This window comes from Bombina bombina, chromosome 8 (assembly GCF_027579735.1).
Source record: "Bombina bombina isolate aBomBom1 chromosome 8, aBomBom1.pri, whole genome shotgun sequence".
Taxonomy (NCBI): Eukaryota; Metazoa; Chordata; class Amphibia; order Anura; family Bombinatoridae; genus Bombina; species Bombina bombina.
This window is the reverse complement of record NC_069506.1, coordinates 132,543,344-132,561,170: the sequence shown is the minus strand read 5'-3', so window position 1 is coordinate 132,561,170 and position 17,827 is coordinate 132,543,344. Positions and strand designations below refer to the sequence as shown.

General features: G+C 40.4%; 1 non-coding gene across 1 annotated transcript; it reads right to left on the bottom strand.

The window, feature by feature from the left end:
- Positions 1-3,196: 3,196 nt before the first annotated feature.
- On the bottom strand, positions 3,197-3,269 carry TRNAF-GAA (transfer RNA phenylalanine (anticodon GAA)). The gene has a single exon. It is a non-coding gene; the product is annotated as a tRNA-Phe (tRNA).
- Between the last annotated feature and the right edge of the window lie 14,558 nt (positions 3,270-17,827).

The window sequence follows — 17,827 nt, the reverse complement described above, 5'->3', positions numbered from 1 at the left end:
GTTTATGCTTTTAAGGATCGCAGTGTATTTTTTCTATGTTGTTCTTATAATATTATTTAACCTAGCACAATTTTCTCAAAGGAGGGAAAGGGGATGATATGGAGTATTTTACTATTATTGAACATTAAGTGAGATTACCTGGTACTAAATATTTATATATTCAGTTGTTAACTTGCTACAGATTATAAAACGTTGGACACTTGAATATTCATACTATGGTAATACTCGCTTGCATATTTAAGCAGGCAGCAAATAAATACTAATTTATGCCACAACCTTTCTGCATAAACACATATAAATGAGATGTTGGGCAGTGGGTACTGATTATTCATATGTACAGCCAATAATCACTAATAAAGTGTAGTAAGTCAGTATTTGGATACCTATGCTGTGATAAGATACGTTTTGAAATATAAGCAGTTAGCTACTTAATAATAACGTATGCTACAATCGTTATGTTAAGATCAATAGGGCTGCAATATAAATACAAATACTAATTTATCTAACATTACACTGCTATGCCATTGTAGTAATTTCTACAGAAACAATCCCTGTCCAGTTATAATACGATGACCGTATTAGATTATTAAAGAAACGTGAAGCATATTGGATTTATGAATTAGGTACATTATCTCCAGTTGGCATGAATAAAGAACTAGATAGGTCAATTTTTCTATAAAAAATTTCTTAAAAATTTCTATTTAAATGTTTATTAAGAACATTGTTTATATCTATCTATGCTAATATGTAATATAGATGAGTATGGGTAAATGAAAATAATATGTATTACATATGGGCCTGCACTGTACATAGATATGTTTAGACTATGTATTAATTCATTGCTAAGTTAGTATTAATAGATTAACTATAGAGGTGTAATTTCTTTAGATGACCACATGGTGGCAGCATTTGGTTGTTAGTGATATACCTGGCTTTACAGGTGTTACAATTAGCTGGAAAGGTGTGACTTATTTAGGTATATAAGAAGTGTATTAGTGTCTGTTTGTTATGCATGATTAAGGACTTGTGTCCAAAACGTTGCTGATTTTTTTGATTTTGGCTCAATAAAGAAATTTATTCACTGAACTTGGTGGTGCGACTATCATCTCCAGTTATAATAAGCTCACTGATTAAATTACATTTCAGTATCTAACATCACAGCAAATACTTAAATATAGTTACTACTGCAACCTAAACGCAATTTTTCATAACCACATTCTTTCTGTAAAATTACGAGGCTCATTATGAGACGGTACCCATGTTAGTAATTCAGTAACAATATTCCAACCTAGTCACTATACAAACTGTATCTGCAGCTGTCACATTCATGACAGTAGTTCCTGGGACATATAGTTATTCAATATATTATCACTATACACAGTGATACTATTATTTCTGTGATACTTTTCTTAAAGTGCTGAGACTGTTATAGAATCCAACGTAATTTGCCACTAGATAATATATAATATCAACGGTAATTTGATCATTTAGGCTTTATACTGACAGCCTAAGTTACTTGCAAAAACCACAAGATTAATCCACATAGTATCTGAGACATCTGATTACAAGTGTCAACAACAGTAGTGTAACATTAGCCTATGAACGATACTATTTAAGGAGATATTACACCAATCTCCATCTGATACTCTAGATTTGTGATTAAGAGATACTTCACCTGCGTCTTAACGGGTGAAGAACATATTAGCACGTTGGTTTTACATTATATATTCACTGAGTATCGAGAAACCTATATTTGGCTTTACTGTTTGCACTAAACACTTTTTTGTCTAACTAAACAGTCCCACCCACTTTTGAGGCATCACACAATAGGAATCATATTACAAACCTAAGACCTAGGTTTATCTCAGAATATATCTGACTAGTTTATATTACAATTTATCCTGGTCCTATATAATTCCAGGCAAATTAACTATAAACAACCACCAGTTCTCTAGTGTTTTTAAGTGTGCCCATTTTTTAACAATATCTATTAAAGTTTAATGTTTTAATTTTTTTTATTTTTTTCACACACATACCACGCTATACCTACAATAATTACTGTGGGATCTGAGTGCTGTAAAGTGTATGCTTTTCTGCAACTGCCTTTGGTTGTATATGTAAATATGTAACTATATGTACACAGCACCTATGGGCTATAACTACTGTTAATAAGGCCTACTTTACTTTATTATTAGCCCATCCCAGTATATTTCTAGTAGTGCCATCACATCCTTTTTCCTTTTAATCAAGTTTTTACATCCTACAGGGCTGAAAAGAATGCTTATTTAATTAAGACATTGTCCAACTTGGAAAGAGAAGTCATCCACAGACCAAGCCACTGCCAAAACCCGGGATCAAACCAGGGACCTTAAGATCTTCAGTATAATTCTCTCCCAACTGAGCTATTTTGGCTACGTGCCCAGTGCATTTTAGTCTCTATTGAGAGACGATATTTTTACAAACAGGAAATTCTGGATTCACCCTATTTTGCACATGGGATAAATCGGTAGTATGTTTCGTGCAAGGTACAGTGATTATTGTATTATAAAATGATTTTGAAATGTGAAGCCTTTTGTAGACATGTGCGGCAGTAAAGTACATGACAAGTGTTTCCATCCGACAGGGCTGAAACTAATGCTTATTTAATTAAGATATTGTCCAACTTGGAAAGAGAAGGCATCCACAGACCATAGCACTTTATTTGGAAGAGGAATATCAATTCTAGTGCTTTGGTTCCTATCATGAAAAGAAAACTCTAGGAGAGGAGTTATTTTCCTTTCTTAGAAATTGCAAGGAGTAAACTACTAGCAGTAATGGAATATTGCCATTTGCGGAATGTATTCGGCAATTACACTTTATTTTCTAAAGTCTTGCTCTGAGGGGAAAAAAATGAAGCTACTTTGAAAGGAGTATTATATCTACTTAAAACCAAGCCACTGCCAAAACCCAGGATCGAATCAGCGACATTTATAACTTCAGTCTAACGCTCTCCCAACTGAGCTATTTCAGCCATATATTTTGACTGTGTGTGCCGATGTAATTTCTTAATAAACGAGGAATGCTTAGCCGGAATGGCACACTCGCAACCAAGGTAATACTTTGTGTTGGCCGGAATTAATAGGAGCTCTGCGATTTCCCTTACCTATATTTTAATTATAGTCAAATCCACAGCTCCCATCTAAAATCACCCCTTTTGTGCTGAAACCCGGGATCAAACCAGGAACCTTTAGATTTTCAGTCTAACGCTCTCCCAACTGAGCTATTTTGGCTATGTGAGCAGTGTGTTTTAGTCTCCATTGAGAGACGATACAAAACAGGAAATTCCATATTCACTCTATTTTGCACATGTGATAAATCGGTAGTATATTTCGTGCAAGGTACAGTGATTATTGTATTGTAAAATGATTTTGAAATGTGAATGGGTAAAGCCTTTTGTAGACATGTGCGGCAGTAAAGTACATGACAAGTGTTTCCATCCGACAGGGCTGAAACTAATGCTTATTTGATTAAAATATTGTCCAACTTGGACAGAGACGACATCCACAGACCAAGCCACTGCAGAAACCCTGGATCGAACCAGGGACCTTCAGTCTAATGCTCTCCCAACTGAGCTATTTAGGCTATGTGCCTAGTGTGTTTTAGTCTCTATTGAGAGACAATATCTTTACAGCTCAGGAAATTCTGGATTCGCCCTATTTTGCACATGTGATAAATCGGTAATATGTTTCATGCAAGGTACAGTGATTATTTTATTGTAAAATGATTTTGAAATGTGAATGGGTAAAGCCTTTTGTAGACATGTGCGGCAGTAAAGTACATGACAAGTGTTTCCATCCGACAGGGCTGAAAACAAATGCTTATTTAATTAAGACATTGTCCAACTTGGAAAGAGAAGGCATCCACAGCAGTGATGTGCAGTCATAGGAGACAGGGGAGGCAGCACCTCCCCTGTCCTATGTGTGTAATTACACTTTTTTGTAATAATATTGAAAAAAATATATATTGTTTTTTTAAGTTTTAAAAAAATTAATAATTTTGGTATCCCAGCTGACCCCCCCAACCCCCCGCCGCCAACATGGTAATTCCGAATCCAAGTAGTACATTTTATTTTTTTCTCTTACGCATCCATATTGCGCAAGGAAGGAGAGGCTGTGAGCCATTCAGCTACCCTCCCTTTGCGCAATATGGATTGTCTTTGAGGCAATATTTCATATGGGCCGCGCAGAGACTGCCACCCAGTGGTTAAGTCTTAGTTTGCGGCCCATATTGCTCCCAATAGAGGCTGCTCTCTAAACAGCCTTGGAGCCCAGCCAATCAACGCTCAGCATTATTTTTCATTAGTGATGTCATCAAGGTCTGTGTGTCCGATTCGGGTGGGAAGAGAGAGGCGCGTAAGTGAGACGACCCACGTGTCGTGTCATGTGGTGAGTTGATCATCTCTGTCTCTGACTGTCAGTGAGCTATGAGCTCTTAAACCCGCCTTTGGACTAGGACCTGTCACCTTCGTTACCTGAATACCATCGGGCAGTACAGCTGAGCTGAGCAGCTTGCTGGTGGTACACTACAGTTGGTTAGGTAGGTGATCGTCAGGGACAGGCTCAGCCTGGTTGGGTGACGGGTGGGTCTGAGGTCTCTCAGTCAGCAGCAGCAGCAATAATACTCAGCAGGTGGCAGTGCCAGGACCGGGTAGACTGGGACAATTTTAAATGAGATTACACTGGATTTGGATTATAATTCAGACAGGGAAGCTCTGGAGTAACTGCAAAAATCCAGTTACTCTATGATAAAGATTATAATTTTTGTGGGTACTGCGCTTTAGATTAGATTGTTATGTTTATTGTCAAATTAAATTTCCTACCCATTTTGGACCAAAGTAATTTTTGTTATATATACATACATCATAGTTCTCTGGAGACTGGCATGCTTAACTTACTGGCAGATAGTCAGCCACAATAACTGTTATATATTATAAAGCAGGCACTTGTCATGCAAAAACAGTGAATCAAATGTGTGCAGCACTAGCAGCTAATGTAAAAGTAACATAGCAGCTGGCAATAGAACCTAATCAAAGCTTGCACAAATCATATTTGGGATTTTTAAAAACAATTCTATTACTATATTATCCCACATGCAACAGAAGAGATGTATTTGAAAGGGATATAACAGTTGTACTGAAACATCACATCAACACAATCATAAGTATTTTAGAAAATGTGTTTGTGTACTTTGTCACATGACTCATTTTCTGAATTTCTTCTGCCTTAAATCCCATCTGTCCTAGTGGAAATTGGAATGACTCATTCCACTAGGACAGATGGGATCTAAGGCAACAGAAATTCAGAAAATTATATGGCACAACATAGGTAAAAGTTAAAAATGGTTTTCTGATTGATCCCAAAAACTGCTTCAGCAAAACCTGATGTGAGATGTGTCCCATACTTACTTACTAAACTAACTTACTGTTTCAGCAGTAGTTACTTACGTATTTGGTAACTCGTGTCATTTTTTTTTTCACGTGGTGAGTGTGACGTGTTTTAACTTTGACCTATGTTGTGCCATAGATCCCATTCCGATATGTCCTAGTGGAAATTGGAATGACTCATTCCACTAGGACAGATGGGATATAAGGCAGAATAAATTCAGAAAATTATAAAATTATAGGGCACAACATAGGTAAAAGTTAAAAATGGTTTACTTGATCCCAAACTGCTTCAGCAAAATCTGATGTGTCCCATACTTACTAAACTTACTGTTTCAGCATTAGTTACTGTATTTGTTAACTTGCTACGTGTCATTTTTTTCACGTGGTGACGTGTTTTAACTTTTACCTATGTTGTGCCCTATAATTTTCAAATTTTCTGAATTTCTGCTGCCTTAGATCCCATCTGTCCTAGTGGAAATTGAAGTTACCACTATTATTGGAGCATATAATATAGTTGCCATGTAAATTCTACTGTTGCTAGACAGTTTTCACAGCAACTTTACTATAGTGATGATTTTTTTTCTGTTTTTATTTTGTAAAGTACAAAGTATAGGCCATTTGGAGTTTGAGTTTCCAATTACTTGTTAAACCAGCTGTAGAGTGTTAACAGTATAGGAAACCTTTTAGGTTTATTTTGGCATATAGAATAATGGGTTTTGCTAATTGATACCACAAATGGGCTGAATTTGCAAGGAGAGCATAAGTAGAGTATGTGAGAGAGAGTGTGAGAGGGACTGTGAGAGAAAGAGAGAGTGAGTATGTGTGAGAGAGAGTATGTGAGAGATAGCAAGAGAGTGTGAAAGATAGTGAGTGAGAGAGTGTGAGTGAGAGAGAGTGTGTGTGAGAGAGAGAGTGTGTGTGAGAGAGTGAGAGATTGTGAGTGAGAGAGAGAGTGATAGAGTGTGAGAGAGAGAGTGTGTGTGTGTTAGAGAGAGAGAGTGTTAGAGAGAGAGAGTGTGAGAGAGAGAGTGTGAGAGAGAGTGTGTGAGAGAGAGTGTGTGAGAGAGAGAGTGAGAGATTGTGAGTGATAGAGAGAGTGATAGAGTGTGAGAGAGAGTGTGTGTATGAGAGAGAGAGAGTGTTAGAGAGAGAGAGTGTGAGAGAGAGAGTGTGCGAGAGAAAGAATGTGAGAGAAAGAGAGAGTGTGTGAGAGAGAGATAATGTGTGAGAGAAAGAGAGTGTGTGTGAGAGATTGTGAGAGAGAGTGATAGAGTGTGAGAGAAAGTGTGTGTGTGTGAGAGAGAGAGTGTGTTAGAGAGACAATAAGTGTATATATATAAATATATATATATATATATATATATATATATATATATATATATATATATATGTGTGTGTGTGTGTGTTTCTCTGGAGTATCACAGCCACTGCCTCATCAGCCTCTGATCTCACTGCACGTCACTGATCCACAGACCATAGCACTTTATTTGGAAACACGTCATTTCTTAAAAAAAGAGGAATGCTTAGCCAGAAGGGCACACTCACAACCAAGGTAATACTTTGTGTTGGCCGGAAATAAAAGGAGCTCTGCGATTTCCTGTTCCTATATTTTTTTTTTTTTTTTTTTTTAAATATATTTTTATTGAAGTCATGAACAGATACAATATATAAGGTATGCCCTCAAACAAATACAGAAGAGTGTAGACATAGTATAATTAGCAGTGTAACATATTCAGGTATCATAAACGTAACTATGAGGTGTGGGCTGTTTCATAGGAAGACTTCAGTTTTATCATAGAGCATCATAAAAATAATATATACTTGAAAGGTCCTCCCCTGGCACTATGAGAAGAAGATTTAAATATCCATACGGGAGCAGTAGGGGCTAGGGAGGGGGTAGCTCTATATTTTAATGGGAGGGGGGGTTACAGCGGACAAGAGCCGCTCGATAATAAAAAAGGAGGGGAGGGAGGGCGGAGCCAGTTAGTATGTTGGATAGGTAGATAACTCAAGAACCCAGAGCATTTGAATATACTGCGAAATAGGATTGTCCTCTACTTACACCGTGTGTTAAGCTAAGCTAGGATAGGTACGAGAGTAAGAGTAGCTTCCCAACAAGGATAGAAATAGGGGGGATTTATGAAATATGTGAAAATCCTAGATGAATATAGACAGGTATCTCTACCTATGTATACTGTTAGCCCCTGCTGACAAATCTCAGACCAAAATCAAAAGTTATGCCGAGCCGTGTCTTCCCAGTTAACACGGCCCGGCAGTATCTATAGTAACAGAGAGGTGGGATTATATATTCTAGAGTGGGACGTGGGATGGATGAGACAGCCACCGAACACAGAGTTTGTCTGGAAGGGGAGGGGGAATCTTAGTAAAACTGGATGGGGGATAGGCTATAAATGGGTTAGTTTAGTTCAAAGGGGTTACTACTAACATGAGCTGTAAGCTACTATAAAGCTTACTGCTGAGAGTACTAAGCAGTTTGTTACATCTCCCAGAGGAATCTCATAAATACTCTTATGTCGACTTGAGCTCGGTTACTGCTGAGGGGCTTAGTGTGTCTATAGATGGCTAGAAATAAAAACATATACTGCCAAAAGTATGTCATTATCTGATACTCAAGTGTCATGATCAGAGCTTACAGTTATGTCATCATATACAAATCTAAGGTCTGCCATTGTAATGTTAAACAATATTTGACTAGGCTTCACATAAATAGACATGACAAAGAAATTCTCCCCTAATGTGTGTATGAGAGCCAGTAGATTCTGGGATTTTAAGTGAGACTTTCGGGTTATCTGTTATGTTAGTAATTTGGTGTAGCAGCAAGATAGTGGATACCTTTGGGCTCCTGAACTAGCTGAACATAATTAATATTGCAATAAAATATAAACAATGTAGTCTATAGGAGAAGCATACAAACAAAACAGTGAATTGGCTACACAGCATAAATAGATATAGAGTACTGGAATAGAGTAGAGAAATAAATAAATGAGCTAACCCAGCATCCAGGCTTATCACAGGTATGAGATCTCCAAACATCCAGGAACCATGTTGGAGAGAATTCTATATTACTTTAAACATATTAAAAGGAAATGTACAAGAAATTACTATTACACAAAAATAAGATATAATGGCCTCAATTACAACTTTAAACCTTTAAGATAAAACAAAATAAACTGGTGTGCATATATCAATATAACAGTGACCTGCAGACAGTGGACATGACCTCAGATATACCTTCCAGCCTGTTAGAGCAGGGGAGATCAATCTGCAGGAAATAGCACAGTATAGAAAAAGAGCTACATCCTAAACTATATACCCATATAAGCTCAAGTAGATTTGTATAACTGGTGAGATCAACATTCTATGAACCTGATATATATATATATATATTTTTTTTTTTTATTATTTTTTTTTTTTTGGGGAAACAGTGTGAGCACTTCTAGGGCCAGATATGTAAACAAACCTCAATGTAAAGGAGAGGTGGCCCCTTATAAAACACATCAAACCTTAGGGGAAACAGTGTAGCACTGAGCAACATAGATCTAATTTGTGGAGGGGGGCTAGCAGATAGAACGTTCCCAAGGCCAGTGGGTCTAGAGCTAGGCCATTTGGAGGCTGAGTCAGTAGCCTAAGGATACAGAGTCCCTTACCCTATGCCAACTTTGAAAAGGCAAGAGTCAGGGTGTTCGGCTCGAGTACAGAGCTGCTCAGCTGTGCCGGGAGTCTGTGGTGACCGGGTCGTGGAGAATACAAGCAGCGGTGATAGCGGGTCATTTGGCTGTAATCTCAGTGACCTAAGAGCTCCATCTCTAAATTCAGCGGGGGAGATGTAGCTGTGTGGTGAATCTGGAGCAGCTGGTGGAGAAGTGATGCAGCGGATAGGATCGAGTGTTGCTCTAGGCCTCCCTCTAATCATGCGCTTCAGGTGAGTAATCTGTTTCACTGTTCCTCCCTGCGACTCAGTGATATATGGCTCGAAGTACTCGGTAGCTACCTCTCCATGAGCAAGATCCTCACAAATGTATTGCTCGTCTGCGGCTGTGAGGTGTGATGCAGCAGCTGGTAAGTACTGAGGATCTCTCTCCGGGATCACTATTAAGCTCTCGGTGGCAGCTGGAACCTCCAGGCTGTAAGCTATACCCTTCTTTGATCGCCCTGTCACCTTCAGAGTTGATCTGTCTTCAGTTTTGTTAGGGTGAGATTGAGGCTCCCACATGAGAGGTTGTGGAGAGGAGGGATAAACAGAAGGCAGCTCTAAATTTATTTTCGGCGCCATCACACAAGTTAATGGCGCGATCTGTTCCCTTAGCACTTCTGTCAGATCCTTAAATCTGCGGGACATCAGGCTATCAAAAGCCTGAAGCTGGGCCAATATAACGTCCTGGAGCACCTCCATATTTCACCGGGAGGCACTGCTATTGATCTGATGCCCGGCAAAATGCAAGGTATGGATAGATTACCTCGTGGGAGGAAGATGGCTACTCTCCAACAGCTGCGGTATTAACTTTTACGGGTTTAATAGGTAATGAAAGTCCATGATTGAGTTGCCAAACACTCATAGGGTCTTCATAAACACTGTTCCTTAGTTAAAAAGCAAATTAGGCTGTACTGAGCGGTCATAGATGAATACATTATCGGGATTGCTCCAGAGCTATAGTAAGATGCGACCGCTCAGATACAGAGCTGGCTCCGCCCCCTCCTGTTCCTATATTTTAACTGCATTCAAATCCACAGCTTTTAAAAGAACAGTAAACTTACAAAATAATGTTATATAATTCTGCAGATAGTGCAGAATTATATAACATTATCTTACCAACAGCTTTATATTTAAAAGCATTGCAAGATTTTTTTTTTTTTTATATAAATATTTTTTTCTTTATTGAATAGAAATGCACCGTACAGTAATATTAGAGTAGCATTACATCAGAACATATCATATAACATAGTATAACAGTATGTTTGGTTAACAGAAGTATACATTGCACATATTGGAATAATTAGAAATAGTAAAATAGGTGTGTCATAAGTGTACATTCTCATAGTAGTCAATATTGAAACAAAGAAAGAAAAAAAAAACAGGTATCGGGCATTATTTGGCCCTAGAAGAGGGGTGAATAGAAAGTGAGCCAACAGGGCCCACGTACAAATTTGTCAGACAACTGAATAAATAGGGATTATACACATCTCCCCCAGATAGGGAGTACAGAAAGAGATACAAAGGAGAAAGAAGGAGGCAGAGGAAGAGAGCGAGAGATAGAGAGAAGAAGAAAGAAAAAAAAAAAAAGGGGGGGGGAGGGGAAAAAGGAAAGGGAACGGAACGGGGGAGGAGACAGCATGAACTCTCTCCTCCTATTTCAAAGGTAGATCGCGCTACTGAAGGGTCTCACTCATCGGAGCTCAAACCAGTCAGACGACGTCTCCCAGTAAGAGTCCAGGGTACCATTTTCGCCTGCGACATATCTCTCCATCGTAGCGAAATGATTTATCACATCACAGATCTCATTTAGATTTGGAGGCTCTGTTTGTTTCCAAGCCCGAGCTATGCACAGTTTAGTCGCTGCCAGGACGTAAATTAGGAACTTCTTGGTATTCAAGGAGAAAGACCTCGGAAGAATATGGAGCAAGGCCAACCCAGGCATCAGGTGGACATCGAGATTCATGGAGCTGAGCAATAATTCAACCTCATTCCATAGGGAGGTGATCTTCGGACAACTCCACCATACATGGATGTCAGAGCCCTCACCATTACACTGTCTCCAGCACTCTCTGGTGGAGGACGGGAACATCGCTGCCAATCGGGTTGGGACTCTATACCACTTCAACACCCCTTTCATATATGTCTCAAAGACTGTGACGCAGTGAAGCGTCTTTTTAGTGAGAGTAATTGCATAGGCAAGGTCTTCTTCAGAAATAGAGATGTTGAGCTCACGACACCAAGCACGTATCTGCCATGGCACACCTGGTGTACAGTCATTTAGAAGTGTGGTATAGTGAAACGAAATGGGACGGGATCTCAGTGCTCCCGTACACCACCTAGACTCCCATCCTGTCTTCCCTCTGAGAGCAGTCGTGGGGAATCTCCTAGCCTTGACAACACTGAGCACTCTGAAGCTCTTGAAGCGGAACCATAGGGGGTTGTCCCCCCCGGGCTCCGCTAGTTGTGAAGCCGTCGTAAGGGTACCCGAGTGATACAGATCAGAAACCTTCGTGATGTCTTTACTTTTCCAGAAATCAAAATGAATCTCCGGTGAGTTCCAGAGTAGACCCCTCAAGCTCTGAGTAGGAGAAGGGTAGGGTGAAACACCCTGTCTGTGGCGAAGCTCGTACCAGATACGTAAACATTGACTGACAATAGGATTATGGATCTTAGCTAAGAGGTTCACATGCTTGGGTACCCAGATGGCAAGGATTTAATTTCGGCCGTCAACTTATCAAAGTTAAGTTTGGTCATGGTGTCTGTGTTGTCACTGAGCATTACACCTAAGTGAGTTAGGTAATTTGTAGACCACTGGAAGTCAAATTTGTCCCGCAGTGCATTTAGTCGTTCTGTGGGAATATTCATGGCGTATGCTTCAGTCTTAGCTACATTAGACTTGTAATAGCTATATCGGCCAAATTTGTCAATTAGGTCAAAGACCCTCGAGATCGAAGACTCCGGGTTAGTCAATAGAAGGGTCACGTCATCCGCAAAGAGGGCAATCTTTTCTTCACGTGACGGATATGTAACACCAGTAATTCCTTCTGATAGACGTATTGCTTGAGCAAAGGGCTCCATCACTAGGGAGAAAATTAAAGGGGAAAGGGGACACCCCTGTCTGGTGCCATTGGAGATGTTTATTACCGGTGAGCAGAAACCTGGGCCCCTGATACGGGCATGGGGTGAAGTGTAGAGGGCCTTGATGGCTACAACGATTTGGGGAGGAAAGTTGAACACTCTGAGGACTTCCCATAGGTACTCCCACCGTACCCTGTCGAAGGCCTTTTCGGCGTCCAAGGACAGGGCAACCAGTGGGGTACCATTCCTCCGGGCATCTGAAAAAATCGTAATTAGGCGCCTCGTATTGTCCGGCCCCTGGCGGCCTTTAGTAAAGCCGACCTGGTCCGACTGTATTAGGGAAGGTAATAGGTTAACTAGTCTGTCTGCCAGGAGTTTCGAATAGAGTTTCGTGTCAACGTTTATTAACGAGATCGGCGATAACTACTGCATAGCGTCACATCTTTATTCGGCTTAGGAATAGCGACTATTGACGCTTCAAGATTTTCTCTTAATATTTGGCCATCTGACTTAATTTTGTTAAAGAGTTGACCTAGCACCGGAGTCAATAATCTCGAAAATTTCTTATAGAAGGCTCCAGGGAAACCATCCGGCCCCGGGGCTTTGTTGTTTTTCAAATTCTTGAGGAGTAAAGAAATTTCCCTGTCAGTGAACGGTGTTAGGAGAGATTCACCATCTTCCTCCGAAAGTGTCGGGAGACCGAGCTCCTTAAGGAAGTCGCCAATTTCCGTAGTCGTGGCCGATCGAGGGAGCTCGCTTTTGGAAATGTTATATAGTTTGTCATAGAACAAAGCAAAAGCTGATCCAATGTCAGCTGGGGCATAGACTCTCTTTCCATCTTGTGTGATGTAAGGTATTCTTGCTGTGGCTGTTCGCTTTCTCAATTTACCAGCCAAAAGCGAATCCGCCCTATTACTTTTGTGGTATAGAAGTTGTTTGAAAACTGAGAGAGCCTTTTGAATTCTCTGTAATTCCAGTTCCTTAATCTGACTTCTCAGACCCTGTACCTTAGTGGAGAGTGCCTGGGTGGGGTTTTGTCTGTTAAGTGTTTCGGCCACCCAGAGATCACAATGGAGCTTACCCAAGGGAGCTCCCTTCGTACGACGTAATTCTGCCACCTTAGTAATACAGAAACCTCGTAGGTAAGCTTTCAAGGCCGCAAATCTAATCTGATGGGACGTTTGCCCCTCTCGATTGTCTTGCAGGAACTTAGTTATTTCCTCCTCAAGCCCCAGTAGGAAGGAAGTATCCTTCCACAAGAACCGAGGGAACCTCCAGTAAGGCCTATCTATAGACGCTCTCGGGCCAAACACCTGGAATGTGACGGCGTCATGATCCAACCAGGTACAATAGTGTATACGCGCCTCATTGATAGAGTTCAGCGTCCATGAATCAACAAAAAAATAATCGAGCCTGGAGTAGGATCTATGGGAGGCTGAGAAGTATGTGAAATCTTTCACTTCAGGATGGTGTGCCCGCCATACATCAAAAAGAGAATGTTGTGCAATCAAATGTTGAAACTTCGGGGCCACCGATATGGTATAGGGGTCAATCCGTTTGTTGGAAGGGACCTTCTTGTCGAGGAGAGGATCCCAAACAAGGTTGAAATCGCCCCCTAGGACCAGGGTGCCTTGCTTCAATTTATCAACTAAGAGAAGAGTCCTTTTCAAGAAGGAAACCTGTCTTTGGTTAGGGCTGTATACATTGGCTAGAGTGACCAATTGTTCATTAAGTTTCCCTATCAAGATAAGGAAACGCCCCTCCACGTCTCTTTCCACATGAATGGAATGCAACCCTTTTGTTAATCAGGATAGAAACGCCTCTCGTTTTGTCTTTATAGGTAGAATGGAATATTTCAGAGTAATCTGAGAACTTGAGTGTAGGCATATGGGCAGTCGACCAATGGGTCTCTTGCAAATAGACTACATCAGGGTTACGAGATTTAAGAAAGTTTCTCAACAGGCTACGCTTGTTAGGGGAGTTCAGACCCTTCACATTCAAAGTGAGGAAGGTTAGCGCCATAGTAGGCTCGTTTCTGTTTTGCACCGTTCAGGAAGGGAAGGGAGAGAAAGGGAGGAAGAGAGAGAAAAAAAAAAAGGTTTTAACACACCAAGGGTGGGAAGAGAGAGGGGTAATAAGGAAGAATAGGGGCAGAGAGATAAGATACTGAAATACAGAGGAAGATGTGTTATCCAAGAGCTAGACCCCTGCAAGGAGTTAGGGACCAGCCAATGGCGTACTGATCAAGTATGAAGTCACGTCTGGATTCTAGCTAATAATGTAGGGAAATAAGGGAGAAATTTAGAATCTGTGTTCACGTGTTTACAATGTAAACTACAATTCTGGGGGGGGGCGAGAACACGTTGGGTAGGGTTACTTAAGTTTTTAAGTAGATAATCGTGGTAGCCAGCAGCTACGGGGTACTTAACATAGATGAATTCTAAAACTTCCTGACAAAAACATTACTAAGAATCAAGAAACAATTAACTAGCTAAATTAGGGGTAAAGGGGGGACAGTCCATATGTAATACTAAGCTTGGACCCATGATGATGGCGGGACTCAACCTGTGGGACTTGACTTGATGTATGTAGAGGTTTATTGGGGTAGGTAATCACCAATGGTAAGGACTGTAGGGAGGAGTGAGTAGGTCGTGATCTATATCTAAATGGACCAAAAAGTCATAATACCAGAATAAACACTTTCAAAATGGTGTACAATAAGATAAACAGAGAAAACATATAACTTTGGAACCTGCATAGGAGTAAAAACATATACAAATCAATGCATTACAACCTAGAAAGAAAGAGAAAAAAAAAAAAGGGGGGGGGAATGGATGGGGAAGGGCTATTCTCTGGGAGTGTCATACATGATATTAAAATCTTTGTCAATTGTGGGGTGTTAGCATATCCTATATATGCAGCATATTGTGAGGAGGCTTAAAGGTATGGTCCATAATTCAATAATGGGAGGGGGAGGAGGAGAGAGAGGGGAAAAACAAAAAAAACAAAAAAAAAACCATTGAGTAAATTCAAACCTTGGTATTTAAATCAGAGAATGAAATACATCACATCACAACAACAAAAAAAGGAACTTTTACATTTCTCGATACATTTCTCTTCCCCTCTATCATTCCCTCCACCCCTCTCTCTCCACAACCTGGTGGACCTCAGGTCTTGGGGAGTCATTATGGCCCATAGACTGTTGGGAAACTGGACAGGGTCCTAAATAATAATATCAGGGGGTTTTCTACAACCAAAGAGAAACAGTCTATGGAGTTGCCAGCCACCCTGTCAGGAAAAAAGAAACATGGATCCAAGCAAAAACATAGCAAAAGAAGATATAGTCCCCCCTTTACCAACTAGGATACTTATCGTCCTGGGTTAATCAGTCATTCAGAATCTGGAACAGGAGACTCCGGCCGGAGTAAACCAGCCGTAGAGGATGAAGTAGGGTCTGAAGGAAAACTAAAGGCAAAAGATGGTGTCTTATGGTTAGGTGATCTCTGTGGTAGAGGTTGCCAGTCAGAAGCAGGTCTAATAAGTGTAGACTGGGACTTTAGGTGAGCAGCCTGTGGAGTTGCAGAAGGTTTCTCCCCTGAAGGCGGAGGGTGACCCCTAGGCCCTGGTGTGTGGAGTAAATCCCAGTCTTTGAGATATTGACGAGCTCTATCCGGGGTGTTAGCAGCCAAAAGGTGGTTATCTTTGTGGATGAGGAGCTTTGTTGGATACCCCCATCTGTATTTAATTCCCTGCTGTCGAAGGATTTTAGTAACCTCTCTAAATGTGGCTCTCTTTTGGATGGTAAACTGAGAGAGGTCTGGAAAGACTTGAATGTCCCTGAATTTTTCAGGTAAAGCAGGGTTGGAAAACATCGCTTTGGCAATCTGCTCTTTATATGTGAAAAAATGGAAGCGGGCTATCACATCTCTGGGCTTTTCAGAAGGAATATTTCGCCCTCTAGGTAGCCTGTGGACTCTGTCAAGCAAATTTTCATTAGGTAGTTGTGGTGCTTTGAGATGGCCGCAGAATTCGGCTAAGAAAGATTCTAGGTCAGCAGCGGGGATTTCTTCTGAGATTCCTCGGAATCTGAGGTTGTTGCGGCGGGAGCGATCCTCAATGTCAGCCATCTTTGCTTCCACTGTGTCTAGCATATCAACCACTACATGGGAATGGTTAGAGAGATGTGCCTGTTCTACCGCCAGATCCTCTTGTTTTTGCTCCAGGGCCTCAACTCTCTCGCTGATTGTGCCTATGTCTTTTCGCAGATCTGCAATAGAACTTTTAAAAGTCTTAGGCCTAGATTTGGAATTCGGCGGTAAAAGGGCTGTTAATGCTCCGCGGGCTTTTTTCTGGCCGCACCATAAAATTAACTCTGGTATCGAGAGTTCAAACAAATGCTGCGTTAGGCTCCAAAAAAGGAGCGTAGAGCATTTTTACCGCAAATGCAACTCTCGATACCAGAGTTGCTTACGGACGCGGCCGGCCTCAAAAACGTGCTCGTGCACGATTCTCCCATAGGAAACAATGGGACTGTTTGAGCTGGAAAAAAACCTAACACCTGCAAAAAAGCAGCGTTCAGCTCCTAACGCAGCCCCATTGTTTCCTATGGGGAAACACTTCCTACGTCTGCACCTAACACTCTAACATGTACCCCGAGTCTAAACACCCCTAACCTTACACTTATTAACCCCTAATCTGCCGCTCCCGCTATCGCTGACCCCTGCATATTTTTTTTAACCCCTAATCTGCCGCTCCGTAAACCGCCGCCACCTACGTTATCCCTATGTACCCCTAATCTGCTGCCCTAACCCCGCCGACCCCTATATTATATTTATTAACCCCTAATCTGCCCCCCTCAACGTCGCCGACACCTGCCTACACTTATTAACCCCTAATCTGCCGAGCGGACCTGAGCGCTACTATAATAAAGTTATGAACCCCTAACCCGCCTCACTAACCCTATCATAAATAGTATTAACCCCTAATCTGCCCTCCTTAACATCGCCGACACCTAACTTCAATTATTAACCCCTAATCTGCCGACCGGAGCTCACCGCTATTCTAATAAATTGATTAACCCCTAAAGCTAAGTCTAACCCTAACACTAACACCCCCCTAAGTTAAATATAATTTTTATCTAACGAAATAAATTAACTCTTATAAAATAAATGATTCCTATTTAAAGCTAAATACTTACCTGTAAAATAAATCCTAATATAGCTACAATATAAATTATAATTATATTATAGCTATTTTAGGATTAATATTTATTTTACAGGCAACTTTGTAATTATTTTAACCAGGTACAATAGCTATTAAATAGTTAAGAACTATTTAATAGTTACCTAGTTAAAATAATAACAAATTTACCTGTAAAATAAATCCTAACCTAAGATATAATTAAACCTAACACTATCCTATCAATAAAATAATTAAATAAACTACCTACAATTACCTACAATTAACCTAACACTACACTATCAAGAAATTAATTAAACACAATTCCTACAAATAAATACAATTAAATAAACTAGCTAAAGTACAAAAAAATAAAAAAGAACTAAGTTACAGAAAATAAAAAAATATTTACAAACATAAGAAAAATATTACAA